The sequence below is a fragment of the Sminthopsis crassicaudata genome, chromosome 5 (assembly GCF_048593235.1).
Source record: "Sminthopsis crassicaudata isolate SCR6 chromosome 5, ASM4859323v1, whole genome shotgun sequence".
Lineage (NCBI taxonomy): Eukaryota > Metazoa > Chordata > Mammalia > Dasyuromorphia > Dasyuridae > Sminthopsis > Sminthopsis crassicaudata.
In genome coordinates, this window is record NC_133621.1 from 248,174,058 (window position 1) to 248,191,980 (window position 17,923).

The 17,923-nt window shown below is 36.3% G+C and overlaps 1 long non-coding RNA gene across 1 annotated transcript in view; it reads right to left on the reverse strand.

Annotated features, from left to right (window-relative positions):
• The window catches only part of LOC141542932 (uncharacterized), a 510,604-nt gene that overhangs the window by 11,736 nt on the left and 480,945 nt on the right, over positions 1–17,923 (reverse strand). The window contains exons 3-4 of the long non-coding RNA XR_012482277.1: positions 14,911–15,014; positions 13,890–14,110 (exon numbers count right to left, since the gene is read on the reverse strand). This is a non-coding gene — a long non-coding RNA (uncharacterized LOC141542932). The remainder of the gene's footprint in view (positions 1–13,889; positions 14,111–14,910; positions 15,015–17,923) is intronic.

Genomic DNA, 17,923 nt, shown 5'->3' on the forward strand with positions numbered 1-17,923 from the left:
AAGTCTATTGCCAAAACGGAAAAAAAAAAGGATTTACCATTCCAAAAAACACAATTTTTTTATTTGAATTATCAACTATTTTAGACTATCTGTGTCACTAAGCCAATCTATTAGTGCATTTAATTAAAAATTGATCATATATTAATGTACTATGAACATATGCCTTTCTCAGTGTGATCACAATATTTACTGCTTTTCCCAACAGTACAGAGTCCAGAGTGGGAGAAAAAGTTCACAATTGTTATGCTTATGTGCTATAGGAAAGTCATAGTTCATATACTTTCTCCTCTTAAAGTTCAAAATTGTTCTGGGGAGATGCTAGGGCTATGTGTCTAGACTAGGAGGTCAGATTCAATCTCTAATAATACTGGAAAAAATTAACTGGACCAACAGTAAGAGGTAGAGAATTGGTCACAAGGGAAAAAATACAATCTTAGTAATTGATATTGGAAAAAAAAATCAGAGTAGAAGAGCAAAGCTGAATTCATATAAATTCACAGACCACCTGGCCAAGGTCCTTTTATATTCCCTACTGTTTGGACATTAGCCATCCTAAAGACTGATATGCAAAAAGTCAGGATTTAAGTAGCTCACAGCTGAAAGACTAAGGAACATTAAAGGAAAAAAAACGCAAAAAAAAAAAAAAAAAAAACAATACAGCTCAGTCTGCTTATCATAACAAAAAGCTTATTTAAGCTACCAAATGATTAACTTGGGGCATATAAATAGATTAAAAATTTATTAATTTGTTCAATACTTTTTCCTGCTTTGAATATTAGTGATAGAACCCCATCATTAAGACATATTCAATAGTTTTCATTGTTTTTAGGGAATTTGTTAATTGATCTGAATGTAGTATAGTATAGTATATTGTAGAGGGCTAGAAATCTGAAAAGGTGTACTTGAATCAAGGACGGCACAGTACTTATAGTGAAGCACCTACTCAATATGAGATAATAGTTCTCCATATGGTGATATAATGGCTCTTCTAACATGCTCAATGTGCTGCAGTGATGTAATAATACTGAGATATTTAGGGGAGTCTCAGACACAGAAGACTCTCTCAGCCATAGACACAGAGAAGACTTCAGGCTCCAGACTAAAAATTCCAGACTCCATCTTTGACCAGCCATGTGGTAGCTCTCCTGCCTCCTTCACTTCTCCACCTAAATACCAAGGACTGTCCTAGGACCCTCCAGAAAACTAGCCCGGACATTACAGTGGATATATGTGCATGTATTTGTTCACTGGAATATTGTTGGATACAAAATTAGATGTGATGATAAAGAATTAAAAAGTGAACTTTGAAACTAATCACTATTTGCCAAGTTTTTCTCTGTATTTACTTTTTCCCTGGGTTCCAAGGGTTTCCCTGGATTGGTATCATCTTTCAAAATTGCCAGGGAAAATTTCTAGAACCAGAGATTAAATATTAATTGAAAGAACCCACTAATTGCCTCCTAGAATAGATCCCAAAATGATAACTTCCATAAATATTATAGACAAATTCTAGAGCTCCCAGATTAAGGAGAAATGTGGCAAACAATCAGAAAAAAATTCAAATATAATGGAACCACAGTTAAAATAACACAAGACTTTTCATTAAAGAGTCAGAGGGCTTGCAAAGAATTACAACCAAGAATAACCTACCTAACAAAGCAATACAATACTTTAGTGGAAAACTGAATATTCCATGAAATAGAGAACTTTCAAGTACTCTGAGGGGAAAAAATAGATGATTTTGTTTTTAAGTACAATGGGAAATCATGAGGAATTCAATAAGGTTAAACTACTTATATTCCTACATGGAAAGATGATATTTGTAACTCATAAAAATTTTCTCCTTTTTAGGGGCAGGCAGAAACATATATAGAGGGCACAGATATTAGTTGAACAGGAAGGAATGATACCTAAAATAAAACATGCATCCATAGAAAGAGAACAGGAGGGGCATAATAGGATAAATTATCTCACATAAAAGAGGCAAGAGAAATCTTTTACTGTGGAGAGGAAGAGTGGGAAGGTAAGGAGTACTAAGTGAACTTTATTGCTCAATTGGCTCAACATAGGAATAACATGAACATTCAATTGAGTATGGAAATCTAACTTATTCTATAGGAAAATAGTAAGAGAAGGATAAGAGAAGGAGATATTGAGGGTATATTGGGAAAGGTGATATTCAAAAGAAAAATACTTTTGAGGGACAGGGGAAAGGAGAGAAAGAATAGAAACACAGAGGAAAATATGATGTAGGGAAATACAATTAGCAATAGTAAATATGAAAAAAATTGAAGCAAGTTTCTCCTATAAAGTCCTCATTTTTCAAACATATAGAGAACTGGGTCATATTTATAAAAATAAGAAAATTTCCCAATGTAAAATGATAAAAGGATATAGTTTTCAGATGCAGTAATAAGAGTTTTCTATAGCCATATTAAAAAATAAAAAGCTCTGACGCACTATCAATTGCAGAATTGCAAATTAAAAGAATTCTGAAGTACTGACTCTTACTTATTAGATTGGTTAATGGGACAGCAAAGGAAAATGACAAGTGTGGGAGGGTGTAACGAGCTGTCGTCTCTCGAAGCTGCCGGATCACTCTCTGGGAAGAGATCTGCTGTGTCTTCTACTCAAATCTCTCCGACAGATTCTTCTTCCTGTAACGAACCGTTGTCTCCAGGCAGTTGCTGTTAACTCTTGTCCAGAGAAGTGACTTCCCTTCCTGCAGGGAGCCCCGTCAAGCCTGATGCAATGCAGAGTCTTCTTGAATCTCCTCCAGCTCTTATCCTTCTCCAGGCCAATCTGCTCTCTGGGCCCAATGCTGTCTCTTTTATCCTCCCAGAGAATGGGCGTGGGATAATGCAAGGGCTTCTGGGAAGAACCACTTCAGCCAATGAGCTTGCTCCTTCTATCAAGTCATCCTGAGTTCTCACCTTGTAATTGTCCAGACAACCTGAATTCTCACCTTGTCACTGTCCAGACAACCTGAGTTCTCACCTAGTAATCTTAACATCTCCCCCTTTCTTTTGATTTAGAACATAGGACAGTCATGACCTTGAAACATAAATCCATCAATATGGGAAGTATTACAGATAATTACATAAATTACATAAGCACATAGTAACATAGTAACATAACACATGCTAGAAGTATATAACATAATCAAATAATCATAAATTGAAAATTTATAAATGTCCATAAGTCCATTGTCCATTAGTCTCATCTTGTGTGAGGAAGTCCAATGATTCCTGATGGTTTTAAAGTTCTTTAACAGTCTTTTTATTAGCCATGCTCTTTCAGTGTAAGATGTTTCTTATATCTTCTCCTTTATTTTGAGGTCTTTCTCTTTTTCTGTCTCTCTCTGATGGACAAGGCGAATACGACTCGTTGGCACCCATCTGATTCCTTCTCCTGCTGAAGAAATACAAGCAAACCCTCTCTCCCAGGCATTTAACCTATCTAATTACCTTCTATTTACCACTTTCTAAATCTCTTCTCATCATCTGGCAATTACATTGGAATTGTTTGCACTGGACACAGCCCTGTTGGTTTAAAAGGCCTGTATTCTCCCCAAGTGTAATCCATTTTTGCAATCTGATTGCCTTTTGGTTGACTGATTGGGTAATCCCTTTCTGCCATGTGATTGCTTTTCTTCTGGTTGATTAAATCAGAGTCCTGGCCTTGTAAAGGCTCTTTGGGTGTAACATCAGCTGCCATCATGCCCCAAGTCTTTTTTGCCTGGGGCCCTGGACCTGGGCCCCTCATCCCATTTCCCTGAATTATTCTACACTCTGATGCCCAATGGAGTCCTCTGTTGCATTTTGGACATGGGGTTTTAGGTCTTCTTTCATCCTGTCTTCTCACTGTATCTCCATACCTACACTGAGCTCTTAGATGTCCAATTTTTCCACATTGAAAACATCGCCGAGTTTCTCTAGAAGGCCCTTGCCAGGAGGGACCCTGTCTTTCCACATTCATCATTGTCCGGGTGTAAAAAGCATTTGTTCCCACTGTAGCACAGCGTCTTATGATCTCCTCTAAAGGAGCATCTTTGTCTAATCCCCATATAATTCTTTTGAAAATCTCATTGGCATTTTCCTTAGCCAGATGTCTGGTCATTATTTCTGTAGCTGAATTTTCTCCAATAGTTCTTTTGACAGCAGTTTGCAAACGTCCCACAAAATCTGCAAAAGGTTCATTGGGACCTTGCTGTATTTTAGTGAAAGCCTCTCCACGATCTTTCTGTCCAGGAAGGACACCCCAAGCTTTTATTGCAGCCTTAGCAATTTGTTCATATATTGTCATGGTATAATTAATCTGTTCCGAATTCTCTCCATACTGACCTTCACCAGCTAAGTGCTCAAAAGTGAATTGTGTGTTAACTCCTATTTCCAAATTGCATCTGACTTGAATTTTACATAATTCATGAAATTCTGCAAGCCATAATAAATTTTCTCCAGGTTCCAGACATGTCTTTGCTATGGATTTCCAATCATTCGGGGTTAGGACTTCATAAGACAAACCATCTAGTAACATTTTGACATAAGCTGATGTAGCCCCATAAAGGGTACAACCTTTTTTCAAATCCTTAATTTTATTCAAATCTAAAGGTGCATATCTTCTCCTTTTTTTACCTACAGAGTCAGTATTTTCAATCACAGGATATGCATGTATAAAATCACTTATATCCTGTCCTTCTCTCTTAGCTTTAACCAATGCTTTTTCTAATCTTGTCATAGGCTTAGGCTGCTTCACAGACAATTCTGTTTGTGTTTTTGCCTCTTCCCCTCTTTCTTCCTCCATCTCTGAAGGTGGGATTGATGTGGGCCTGTCAATAGTCTGTTCTCTAGGCAGGGTTGAAGCTTCTTCAAGAGAATCATACCATAATTCCTCATTTAAATCCTCTTGCTCTAGGGAAAGATCTTGATCTTTCCTTTTTTCCTCACACTTCCTCCTCTGTTCATTTTTAGAACTTTTCCTTCTCCTACAACTTGCTTGATAGTTTAAGGCTAATTGAACTATGTTGTAGATATAAAATACTTCTGCAGAAATTGAACGAGGCCCATTTTTTGCTTGAAATTCTTTCATTTCATATCCCACTAGCTTCCATTTATCTACATCTATCTTTTCTTCCTCTAAGAACCAAGGGGATGTGCATCTTAATGCAGCCAAGAGTTTAGCAATCTGTACCCAGGTTACAAGTAAACTCTGCTCCTCAATTATCTTGATTATACTCTCTATAGTACCACTCCTGAATGGGTGTGGAGCTGAGGTTGCTTCTGGGGCTGGGGTTGAGCCGGCTAAGGTCCAGGGATTGAATATAGCTAACATCTGCCCCATTTCAGCTATAAGAAATTCCTGGTTTAGCCCTTAACAAGTTAAGTTCCTTATTTATCTATTAGCACGCTCACTTAATCTTTAACAAAGTTTCCTCGTTACTCACGGTTCTGGGTCAGAGAGACTGAGATCTAGATCGGAAGCTTTTCCACTGGAATCAGGACCATGTCTGTCCCTGTTCGGGCGCCAAATTGCGAAGGTCTGGTATAGCTCCTCTTGTCAGGATAAGCAAAAGTCCTTGCCCCACATGTGTACGCCAATTGTAACGAGCTGTCGTCTCTAGAAGCTGCCGGATCACTCTCTGGGAAGAGATCTGCTGTGTCTTCTACTCAAATCTCTCCGACAGATTCTTCTTCCTGTAACGAACCGTTGTCTCCAGGCAGTTGCTGTTAACTCTTGTCCAGAGAAGTGACTTCCCTTCCTGCAGGGAGCCCCGTCAAGCCTGATGCAATGCAGAGTCTTTCTTTTATCTCTGGGAGTCCTCTCTTTTATTCTCCCAGAGAATGGGCGTGGGATAATGCAAGGGCTTCTGGGAAGAACCACCTCAGCCAATGAGCCTGCTCCTTCCATCAAGTCAACCTGAGTTCTCACCTTGTAATTGTCCAACCTGAATTCTCACCTTGTCACTATCCAGACAACCCGAGTTGTCACCTAGTAATCCCAACAGGAGGGGATGTGGAACAAATTAGGCATTAATGCTCTTGGTGGAGCTGTGAACTGATTCAACCACATTATATGGCATTTTTGAACTATACACAAAGAACTATAAAATCATGCACTTTGACCTAGAAAAACTACTATTAGGTCTATATTCCCAAAAAAGACAACAAAAAGGATCTATATGTACAAAAATCTTTAGAGCAGCTTTTTTCTGGTGGCAAAGGATTGGAAATTGAGGAGATAATCAGCAACTGGGACATAGTTGAATAAATTGTGGCATGTGAATATTATTACTATTATATTACCATTGTGCTATAAGAAATGATCAGTAGGATCCTTTTAGAAAACCCCAGAAAAACTTCCATGAGCTGATGCAAAGTGAAATTTACTGTGTACAAAGAAACAGCAATACTGTAAAATGATCAGCTGTGAATGACCGCCATTCTCAGCAATATAATGATCTAAGACAACTCTGAAGGACTTGTGTTGAAAACTGGTATCATTTCCAGAGAAAGAACTGATGGTTTCTGAATACAGATTGAAGCATTTTTTTATTATTTTGAGTTTTTTTCCTGTTTTCTTTCACAACATGAGTATTATGAAAATGTTTTACATGATTATATATTAAAATATTTTATTAATTGCCTTCAAGAAAGGAGTATGGGGGAAAGAACTAAGAATCTGTAAAATGAATGTTAGATAATGTTTTGACATGTGAATTGGGAAAATAAAATTGTAAATGTAAAACAAAATTTTTAAAAAATTATAAAAGGCATTGAGAGGTTTCATAACAATCAGCAAATCAGAAGTGACACTTTAACTGAGGTCTTCCTCAGCGTAAGGCCAGCTCTCTATCACTCCAAATTGTTTTTCCAGAAAAAAAAAAGACAATTTTATATGAAAAATCTGAAATCTCACTCCAACTTTTAGTTTCCATCTACTTTTTCATAATTCTGATGAGTACTTCTCACTGCTAACTGAAGAAAATTGACTTAATTTTTGTCTTTTTTTTTTTTTAACTTTCTTTCCTCTTTGAAGAGATGCTTATATGTGTGAATTGTCTTTACTGCAGGGAAAAGGAAAAGAAACAAGATAATCAATATAAACTTGTCATTTGCCAACTTTCCAGTTGTGAAAACAGCTCCTTCTCTCCTTTTACTACCTTTTCATTAGAGAAAACAGCTCCTTCTCTCCTTTTGCTGCCTTTTCATTAAATAATTTTGGTTCATTAGGAGACTTCCTAGATCATTGTTTTTTTTTTCTTCTTCAGATGTACCCTTGATGATTATATTTAGATAGGAAAAACTATTTTGGCCACAGAAATCATAAGCCATCAATATTATGAACAGCTCTTATTTCAGAAAAAGAATAAAATCCACTGTTATAACTTTTTTTTTAATCTAACATGGACTGAATTCATCACTTGTATCTATTCAAATTAAACAGAATCTTCTGTATGCAGCCTTTTTTACTTGTAAAAACTTTTCTCAGGACATTTCTAATAGCAACCAATTACTTATCTTGGGAAACTGGCTCATTCTTTTAGTTTGCCAATCTGACAGGTGCTTAGGGGAACAGACTAATAATTATTTCAGGCAATTGGACACTGACAATCCCATTCCAATCTCTCTCTACCATTCCTGTAGAAACACTTTTTTATTTATTGACTGCTAAATGAACTTTATTACTAATTCATTCTATAGACTGAATTTGGTGTCTTGAAATGTGACTTAATCAGCAAGGATTTTTATGCAACATATTGTTCTATATGTTAGGAATATAATAGAAGTAAGATAAACTAGCCTCAAGCGTCTTGCAATCTTTTGAGATGAAAGGCCATATTCATATGAATATGGTTAATGCCCAGAAAAGCCAGAGCATCATTTGGGGAGTTGGAATGTGTGGGAGTGTTTTACCACATTTCTCAGATTCATTAGTTTCAGTCCTTTGACCTTGAAGGCATGTCTACCCATAACTAGAATATAAGAAGAAGGATCAGCCACTCTGTAATACTATTCTTTTCTTATATTGCAGGAAGCAAGATAAGATATACATTGTCATAGAGAGAACAAGCAGAATAAAATGGATACAAAATTACTAAGGATGAATATGAGGTTGTGAGTGAACTGGAAGTGAGCTTGGAGAAACTGGAAGAAGCAGAAGTTGACTGACTCTAAGAATATAGGCGAGAATATGTGGCAAAACTGGCTGCTGTGGTTGGTGAGAGCAACTGAAATCAAATCTAGCATGAATCTTCTTTCACTCCTCATTTATCCAGGGCACTACACTGGATAAATTCTTATCAGGGTTTAAATTTTATTTCTTTTCCCTTGTTTTCTGCTCAGACTAACTAGGAAATAACTTACAGGTAAGAGAAAAAAAAAAACAACCCTAGCTATGATATTATTGTAGCCTAAAGCATTTTTAAAAATATGTCTATATTTTTTGTGCCACCTGATTATTTAGAGGGAGAGAGAGAGAGAGGGAGGGAGAGAGGGAGAGAGAGAGAGAGAGAGAGAGAGAGAGAGAGAGAGAGAGAGAGAGAGAGAGAGAGAGAAAGTGAGTGAGAGAGAGAGATGAAGAGAGGGAGGGAAGAAGGGATGGAGGGAGGAAGGGACAGAGGGACAGAGGGAGAATGTACTACTTTTGAACTGGTTACTAATTTCTCACAATTTCCTGAACATATTTATTAGACTTATACTGAATCCCAGAGAGGAGTTTTGTGATTATCCTGGAATATATCTTTTAGTAAAGAATTGACAAATGATTAATCACCTTCTCACACACAAAATGATGGAAGTGGGGCACTAACATGAGGGTTCAACAGAAAAGGAATTTCAAAGGAAGGGACACTTGTTCTGAGCCTTGAAGGGAGTTAGATTTTCCTAGAGGCAGAGGGGAAAATACCCAAATTTAAAGGGCATTTTGTACAAAGGGAAATAGAATGGCAGCCCACTGATGTGAACACAGAGGTCAGTTTAGCTATTGGCTGGAGGGTAGAGTAAAGAAAAGAATGTAAATTCAGTTTGGGAATATAGGCTGGCAGCAGATTGCAAAGAAATTTGTAAACCAAATATGGGAGTTTATATTCATTTTTAAGTTAATGGAAGGCTACAGATGCCTCTTGAACAGAAGAGAGAAGTAGTTGATCTATACTTTAGCAAGATCAATTTGGCAGGTTTAGGATGATGGATCAGGGAAGAGAAAGAATAGATACAGAAGAAAAGTAGGAACCTTTTGAAACAAGTAAGAGATTGTGAGAGCCAAGTTTATAAAGATTATAGAATTGATGAATGGCAGGATGAATAGATAGATATATGCAAAGAGATGTTGAGGTAAAATAACAGATAAGAACTAGCAAATAACTTGATTCAGAGGGTTCTGTAAAGAGTCAAGGATGATGTGTAATTGCAAACTCAAGTGCTGGAAATGCCTTTCATAGAAATAGGAAATTAGAAGGATTTTTTCTGGAAGCATTGAGAAGTTGAGACACTTACCAAGATTACACAATTAATATGGGTCAGATTTAGAACTTGAACTTTAAGGTGCTTCTGATTTTAAGGATAGTATCCACTAAGCAAATCTGCCTCTCATCATAATAACTTATAAGTGGATAAAATATCCAAAAATTGTAACAAGATTAAAAGGTTCACAAACATAGATGGAGACAAATGCATAATCACATTTCTATAAAAAGTTAACGTTTGCTTCCAATTGATTAATGATGGACAGAATCAGCTACATCCAGAAAAGGAACAATGGGAAATGAGTGTAAACTGTTATTTTTACCTTCTGAATCCAATTCTTCCTGTGCAACAAGACATTCGGTTCTACACACATATATTGTATATAGAATATACTATAATATATTTAACATGTATAAGACTGCCTGCCATCTGGGGGAGGGGGTTGGGGGAGGAAGGGAAAAAATCTGAATATAAGTAAGTGCAAGGGATAATGTTGTAAAAAATTACCCATGCATATGTACTGTCAAAAAAAAAGTTATAATTATAAAATTAAATAAAAATTAAATTTAAAAAAATAAAAAAAGAATATCCTCAAAATTTAACGTTTGCAAAGCACTTTACACATTTTATCTAATTTGATCCTGACAATAACCCCATGAAGAAGGTGTTATCCTTAGACTGATTTTATATAGGAGAAACTGAAGCTGGGTCATATAGTTAGTCTAAGATAGGATTTGAACTCAAGTTTTCCAGAATCCCAGTCCAGTGTTTGATTCAATAAGCCACCAACAACATAGATCATCTTGATTGCAATAAAGTAAAAATATTCTGAAAGATTAAAATTAGTATAATTAGAAGTATATATATATATATATGTGTGTGTGTGTGTGTGTGTATGTGTGTGTGCGTGTGTGTGCATAGATATGTGTGTGTATATATATATATGAATATATGTTTGGAAAAGATCTGCATTTACATTCTCTATTAAAAGTATAATATTTAGGGGCAGCTAGGTGGTGTAGTGGATTGAGCACCAGCCCTGAAATAGGTGGACCTGAGTTTAAATCTGGCCTCAGACACTTAATATTTCCTAGCAGTGTGACCCTGGACAAGTCACTTAACCCCAATTGCCTCAGCAAAAAAAAAAGAAGTATAACATTTTAAATTTCTGAGTATTTTTAAAATAAATATTTAGGATGAAAATAGCTCCAAGTAAATGAGAAATATTTTATTGCAACCAACTACAAAACTTCTCCAAATCACTGATAATGATATGTATGTGTGTGTGTATAAATTAAAAATCTGAGGCATAATATATTATATAGATGAAAGAATTGTAAATTTAGATTGGAACTGTGGGAACATTCTAACTGTTCTATCCTATCTGTGTAACCTGAAACGTGTCACTTAAGCTTTCTGGTCCTCAGATTCTTTACCTATAAAATAAATGGATTATACTATATGACCTCTCATATCCACTCCAACTCAAAGTTAATAAACCTATAAACCTGGGGCCTCACACCCATCAAATCAACAAATATGGTTAAGAATGGAAACATTCAATGCATATTTATGCTTTAACTGATGGGAAAGCATTAGTCCAATTCATTCTAAAAAACAATATGGAATTTTACAAGATACAGTTTTAAAATCATGAAATAATATTAATGATAATTATTCCTTTGATTAAGAGATATCAAAACTGAGCTTTTAATTTAAGATTAATGACAGAAAGAAAACATGCATCTGTGAAACTGTTAATTATAGCAAAAGCTTAGATATATATGCCCTACAATTGGGGAATAACTACACAACTTGTGTATAGATGTAATTTAATATTCACTATACTTCAATTAAGGACAAATTGAAGAATTAAGAGAAACATGAAAAGTCTTTTCTGAAATAATACAAAAGGGAAAAATAAAATTCAAAAGAACAATATACCGAATTATTAAAGGACAGCAAATTAAGATTACATCATCCTGTTATGACTTCTTATCCACATATAGTTGTGAACAAATAGTTGTAAAAACTACTGTTATTTTTTATAGTATGACATTTATTATTTGGATTATTTATCAAGTTATAACTTATTAAAAGGTGAAAAGCAGATTACTATAATAAGAATTAGGGAGACCTGAATTTGGGTACCAAAGAAATTCCCCTTTACCTCTATCCATAATCCTCCTTACATGAATGCAACAGAATATTATTTGTAAGAAAGTATGAATGTGGAAAGTAAAAAAAAAAAAAAAGCATAAAAATACATGAAATAAGTTGAACCAAGAAAACAAAATACAAAATGACTGGAAAATGTAAATGGAAAGAAAAGTCATCAAAAAATACAAAATTATTATTGAAAAAATAATAAAGAACAAATATGCTCCTAAAGAAGAGTTATTAGAAACCACATCTTTTCAGAGTTGGATAGTATATAGGTATGAATACTGTCTATATAGTTTCATGATCTTCTTTTAATGTATTGCTGTATTTGATGTATTTTTTAAAAATTATATATATAGAATGATTTATTTTTTCTGGAATGAGAGAAGAGAAGGGATAGAGGAAGAAATTTATATAATGCAGAGCAAAAGATAACAAAATGTATTTTAAAAGCAAAAAACCCTATAATTTCCTACAGTCCATGTCCATTCAATTTTCTTAAAATTTATACACACACACACACACACACACACACATATATGTTGTATAACATGTAAGTATTCACATATACAGAAAATGTGTTACTGGCACAGAAAGTAATCACATACCCTCTTATCCTCTACAGCAGACATCCTGTCTTTACTTACTATTTTTATAGCTTTTATGCTGATCTACTGGCTTGCTGCTAGGGCAAAGAAGGTCCACTGTGGAAAATTCTGCCCTGCAGATTTTCAGCTGAGACCACACCCCATCCCTCCTTGTGGTCTGTTTCCTATGCTCTCACTGCCAACTTGCCTGAAGGCTGCACCTGACGTAGCCTTGTTCTGTTTGCACCAGCAAGCAAAAACAGACCTTTTCTGAAAAATTTTGAGAATATCTTCTGTTGGTAATGTATTTACTCCCAATATTCATGAATTCTGACAGTCAAGCATTAATTACAAGGCTGAATATTGTTAAAATAGATTGAGGGCAAAGGAGAGTTTAGGAAGATGTCTATGTCCTCTCTGCCATCTTGTCTCTGCCATTGGCTCCTCCCTGTTTCAGATACTTCTTTCTCAAATTATGTTCCTCACTTCAATCATCATCATCATCATCATAATCATTATACAAGTTTAGGAACTGGCTCTGTGGTTTCATTGGTAAAGGAACTTCCAAGTGAGAAACTGCTATTTACTAATGCAGCTCAACACTTGCTCTGAAATATATAGTTTTAAAAGAGATGCTGGGGGCAGTAGGATATTAAGACTTTCCTGGTGTCACTTGGCAAATAAATATCAGAAGTGGCCGTTGAATCTGACTCTCCCTCTTTCCTGCCAGCTAATTGGCACAATGAATAGAGTGCCAGGCCTGAAGTCATGAAGACTTATATATCCCCCCAAATTCAAATCTGACTTCAGATATTTATTAGTTGTAAACTCCCTCAATCATGTTTTCTCCTCTGTAAAATAAATGGAAGAGAAAATGGCAAACCATCCTAATATCTTCTCCCTTCTCTCTGGTATCTCTAGTATCTAGTATTTTCTAAGGCCCACTGTCTCTTTATTAGACCAATCCTGTTTGTATCAACATCATAATCTTAATAATAATATATAATTCTGGAGAGCAATTTGGAACTATGCTCAAAAAGTTATCAAACTGTGTATATCCTTTGATCTAGCAGTGTTTCTACTGGGCTTATAACCCAGAGATATTAAAGAAGGGAAAGGGACCTGTATGTGCAAAAATGTTTGTGGCAACCCTTTTCATAGTGGGTAGAAACTGGAAATTGAAGTGATGCCCATGAATTGGAGAATGGCTGAATAAATTGTGGTATATGAATATTATGGAATATTATTGTTCTGTAAGAAATGACCAGCAGCATGATTTCAGAAAGGCCTGGAGAGACTTATATGAACTGATGCTGAGTGAAATGAGCAGAAGTAAGAGATCATTATGTACTTCAACAACAATACTATATGATGGTCAATTCTGATGGACATGGCCATCTTCAACAATGAGATGAACCAAATCAGTTCCAGTTGTTCAGTAATGAAGAGAACCCAGGGAAGAACTGTGGGAAATGAGTGTGATCCACCACATAGCATTTCTACTCCTTCTCTTATTGTCCACTTGCATGTGAATGCTCACAAGGCATTCACTACTTTTGTGAATACCCTTGTTAATGCCCACTCTGCATTCACTACTACCAATCTCTCCTAATTCCCAGGCCCTCAGAGAAACTAGAGTCTTTTACAGTGCTTACAAGAATTTTACCAAGCTTACCTCTGTCTGAGGTCTTCAGAGATCTCTGGTCATCATTTCATAGGAAAGATGGTTTAAATACACGACAGAGTGCTTGAGAACAGCTATGTGCAAGCTCAAGATCTTTTATTCACGTGTTCACATCCTGTTTCTAGCTAACCTCTTGCTGACTTTCAGTGAACTCCTGATGAACTCAAGGTCAAAGAGGATCTGCTTCCTTGTCCCCACAGCTTTAATTGGGTCTATGAAGTCAAACACACAGCCAATTAGAGAAGGAGACACTTCTCATTGATGATGCAATCTCAATTCGACCAGAGTTCCTGCCCATAAGGTGGTCTCTGTTTACTCACAGCAAATCACATCCGGGGCTCTCAGGCTTTCTTTGACCGTTTACTACCTGACTATAGAGTGCCTGATTCCTCTGACCCTTGCAATTTCCTTTTCTTGTAAAGTGGGGGGACCACTCATCACATCAAGCTGACTTTAGCATCAACAATAGCTTGACTAATCAATGAGATTACAGAATGTATATAACAGAACAAAGGCAAACAAAAGTAAAACAATAACAACTAAGCCAAACAGTGGCCAAAACCAAGCATGCAGCATGGTGTTCAATCCATTCCATAAAGTCATGCTCAAGAAGGTGGGACGTCAATGAAGTGGGATGTCAAAGTCTGTAGTTTCAATTGTATACATCTTTTAGTAAAAGAAAGGCACAGAGGAAAGTGTATACAAGAAAAATCATGTCCTGTAGCACTGCCTCACTAACTTTGGCAGGTGGATGTGTTGGTTTTTCACCCACTAACTTAGAGGCATTGTCTATAAGTGGAAAACAGGGTGAAGTCTCTCCCCAGGCCACCATATGAACAGTGAGTAGCCATGGGAGAAACACACAAGCTCATTGTCCAATTAGATCAGTCTGTAGGTATTACACATCACCCAAGACAGTCCAATTGAGCTTCTACACTAGTGCTGTATCTGCTGTCTCTGGTGCATGGTCAGGAGGGACATGGCTGCCATCAGTGTCTGGAAGGCTGCTAACCTCTGGCCGATCCCTCTGGGCTGTCGTCCAATCCTTTTCTTCTTGTTTCCCCAAGTCACTGATGTGTCTGGTTGGGATTCATTTCTCTGCTGTTGGGTCTGCACCTGGAATAACAAGAACATATCCGGACTCCAAACCTTGACCCAACCCAGCCCTTTCAGATACCATCTAAGCCCTTCTACATCACTGTGGAGAAAGGGTTCTTGTCCTTGTCAGCCAGTCTGTCGTTTAGCCACACATTCTGCATGTGTCAGAAGCACATTGCTAGGGTAAAATCCAAAGAATTTAAAAATTGCAGGCAATTACATGTAGGTATTGCTTCATCTCATACAAATCCCAAAATTCCCTTCTCCGGCATGGACAGGAATATCTTGGGGGTTTAAATAGTCTGTCCAATGATGATATGGGATGCCAGTGAATGTGCAATGCCAGATTCAATGCAAAAGGACCTACAGGCAGAAGATGTATAAGCTGGCACATTACCTATCTAAAGTGCATGTGAGATTCCTACAAGGGAAAGATGGCTGACTGTTTCTCCTGATTGGAATGAAGCCATAAGGAACTGAGAATGTATATCCATGGTTTTAGATCCATGGTTACATAGATGCTCTGCCTCTTAACTCTCTTAACATGAGTGATGTCCATTTGCCATAGAGCAGCATAGGAATGTGAAAAGGCAAGCTATACATCCTTTTGCTGTGCTGCTAGCTTCCTCTTTAGTTATCACAATTTGCAAATGTAAAGCTCTACCAGCCTGATGATAAAAGATAGGATTTGAAAGTCCACTATGAAAATGGACATGCAGGATATAATACTTACCTTAGTGCCTTCTCACTTGCTCTTGAACTTCTTTAAAGAGCTTGTGATATATTTTAAAAACTACAAATTTTACTTAGGCTGTGGCAATTCTTTGTACTACATCTACTGAATAAGCCATATTAAAAATTATATTTACATACCCATGTGCAAGGCTTGGAGCTGTGGACAATAAATTTTTCCACTCTGGGAACACACATCAATGTTCCACAACATACATCAATGTTGCACTGGCATGAGAGGTATATATTTTGCCAGGTCTTGTACCAGAAAATTGTAGTACTCTCTTAATGGCTTTTATTGAAATTCTATCCACAAACACTGGGTAAGAAATAAAAGAAATAAAATTTTGTTCTGATTGTGCTGGGAGGTTCATATTTTCATCTCTTTTAGAGTCTCTTGAGATTTTTTTACAAGCTGGCATGGCTAGTCTAAAGCACTGTCTTCTCTTAATGGTGGTTACAATATAACTTTTGGAGATGCTATTCTTACAGGAGTAAGGTAAGCAGTCACATTCACATTGACACATACTAGGGCTATTCTTCATACCCTATGGCAAAACTGTCCATTCAAATTCTTTATAAGGCTGAGCTAGATTAATGCTGGGCACTGAAAAGACAAATCTCTTCATATTCTCCTTATCTAGAGGGATAGAATAGAAATAATCTTTAATCCAAAGAGACTATTTGAGGCAGTTGAGAACATGGAAGCCCAAATTGAAGAGCTTCCATTGTCTCCATCTGTCCATTTACTTATCTTGAATCCATAACAAATTTAGGGGAATTCCAAGGACTTAGAGAAGCTTGTTAATGTACTTGGTTAAGTTGCTCCTGTCCTATATAAAATGAGGTCTGAATTTTTTTCACTTTGTAAGATGTCTCCCACCGATCTTTCAACTATAAAATAAATAAAAATTTCTGTCTTAATCCAACCATTCTGGAGAGCAATCTGGAATTATGCCCAAAAAGCTATCAAAATGTGCATACCCTTTGACTCAGCAGTGCTACTACTGGGCTTATATCCCAAGGAGATACTAAAGAAGGGAAAGGGACCTGTATGTGCCAAAATGTTTGTGGCAGCCCTTTTTGTAGTGGCTAGAAACTGGAAAATGAATGGATGTCCATCAATGGGAGAACGGTTGGATAAATTATGATATATGAATGTTATGGAATATTATTGTTGTGTAAGAAATGACCAAAAGGAGGAATACAGAGAGGCTTGGAGAGATGCGGAGTGAAACAAGCAGAACTAGATCATTATACACTTCAACAATGATATTGTATGAGAATGTATTCTGATGGAAGTGGATATCTTCAACATAGGGAAGAGCTAATCCAATTCCAATTGATCAATGATGGACAGAATCAGCTACATCCAGAAAAGGAACACTGGGAAATGAGTGTGAACTGTGAGCATTATTTTTTTTTTCTTCCCAGATTATTTTTACCTTCCCAATACAATTTTTCCTTTGCAACAATAACAACAAAATTCGGTTCTGACCATATATATTGTACCTAGGATATACTATAAGATATTTAATATGTATGGGAATGCCTGCCATCTAGGGGAGGGGGTAGAGGGAAGGAGGGGAAAAATTCGGAACAGAAGGGAGTACAAGGGATAATGTTGTAAAAAAAAAAAAAAATTACTTATGCATATGTACTGTCAAAAAAAGTGTTATAATTATAAAAATTAATTAATTAAAAAAAAAAAAAAAAGAACTGAACGATTAAAAACTTGTTTTACCTTACCCCACATGGAAGAAAAAAAAAAAGGAATCCTGAGTAGGTATTTCAGAGACAGAGATTTCACTTCCTGCAATAAATTTGAACTAACTATCGTGGAAGAGGCTCCTTTGGAGCTTCACTTTAATGTTTCACACAATGATAGAAGCTTACTTGTTGAGAATGTGGTAGAGGAAATGCCTACTGCCTTTGAACTCATTGATGGCAAGGACGGGTTTTTACCTATTTGTATTTCCATCACTTTGCACTATTTCTGCTATACAGTAAGCACTTAATATATGCATGTTATCTTGACAAGACTTATAATTTTGACTAGACAACCTTTAGGGACATTCCAAAACTGAACTTCTGACAGCCTGTAATGAGAGAACTTTACTAATAATATTTGCCTTTACTTTTCCTAGACCCTATGCAGACTACTTACTTATGTCATTAAAAAAAAGTACCTTATA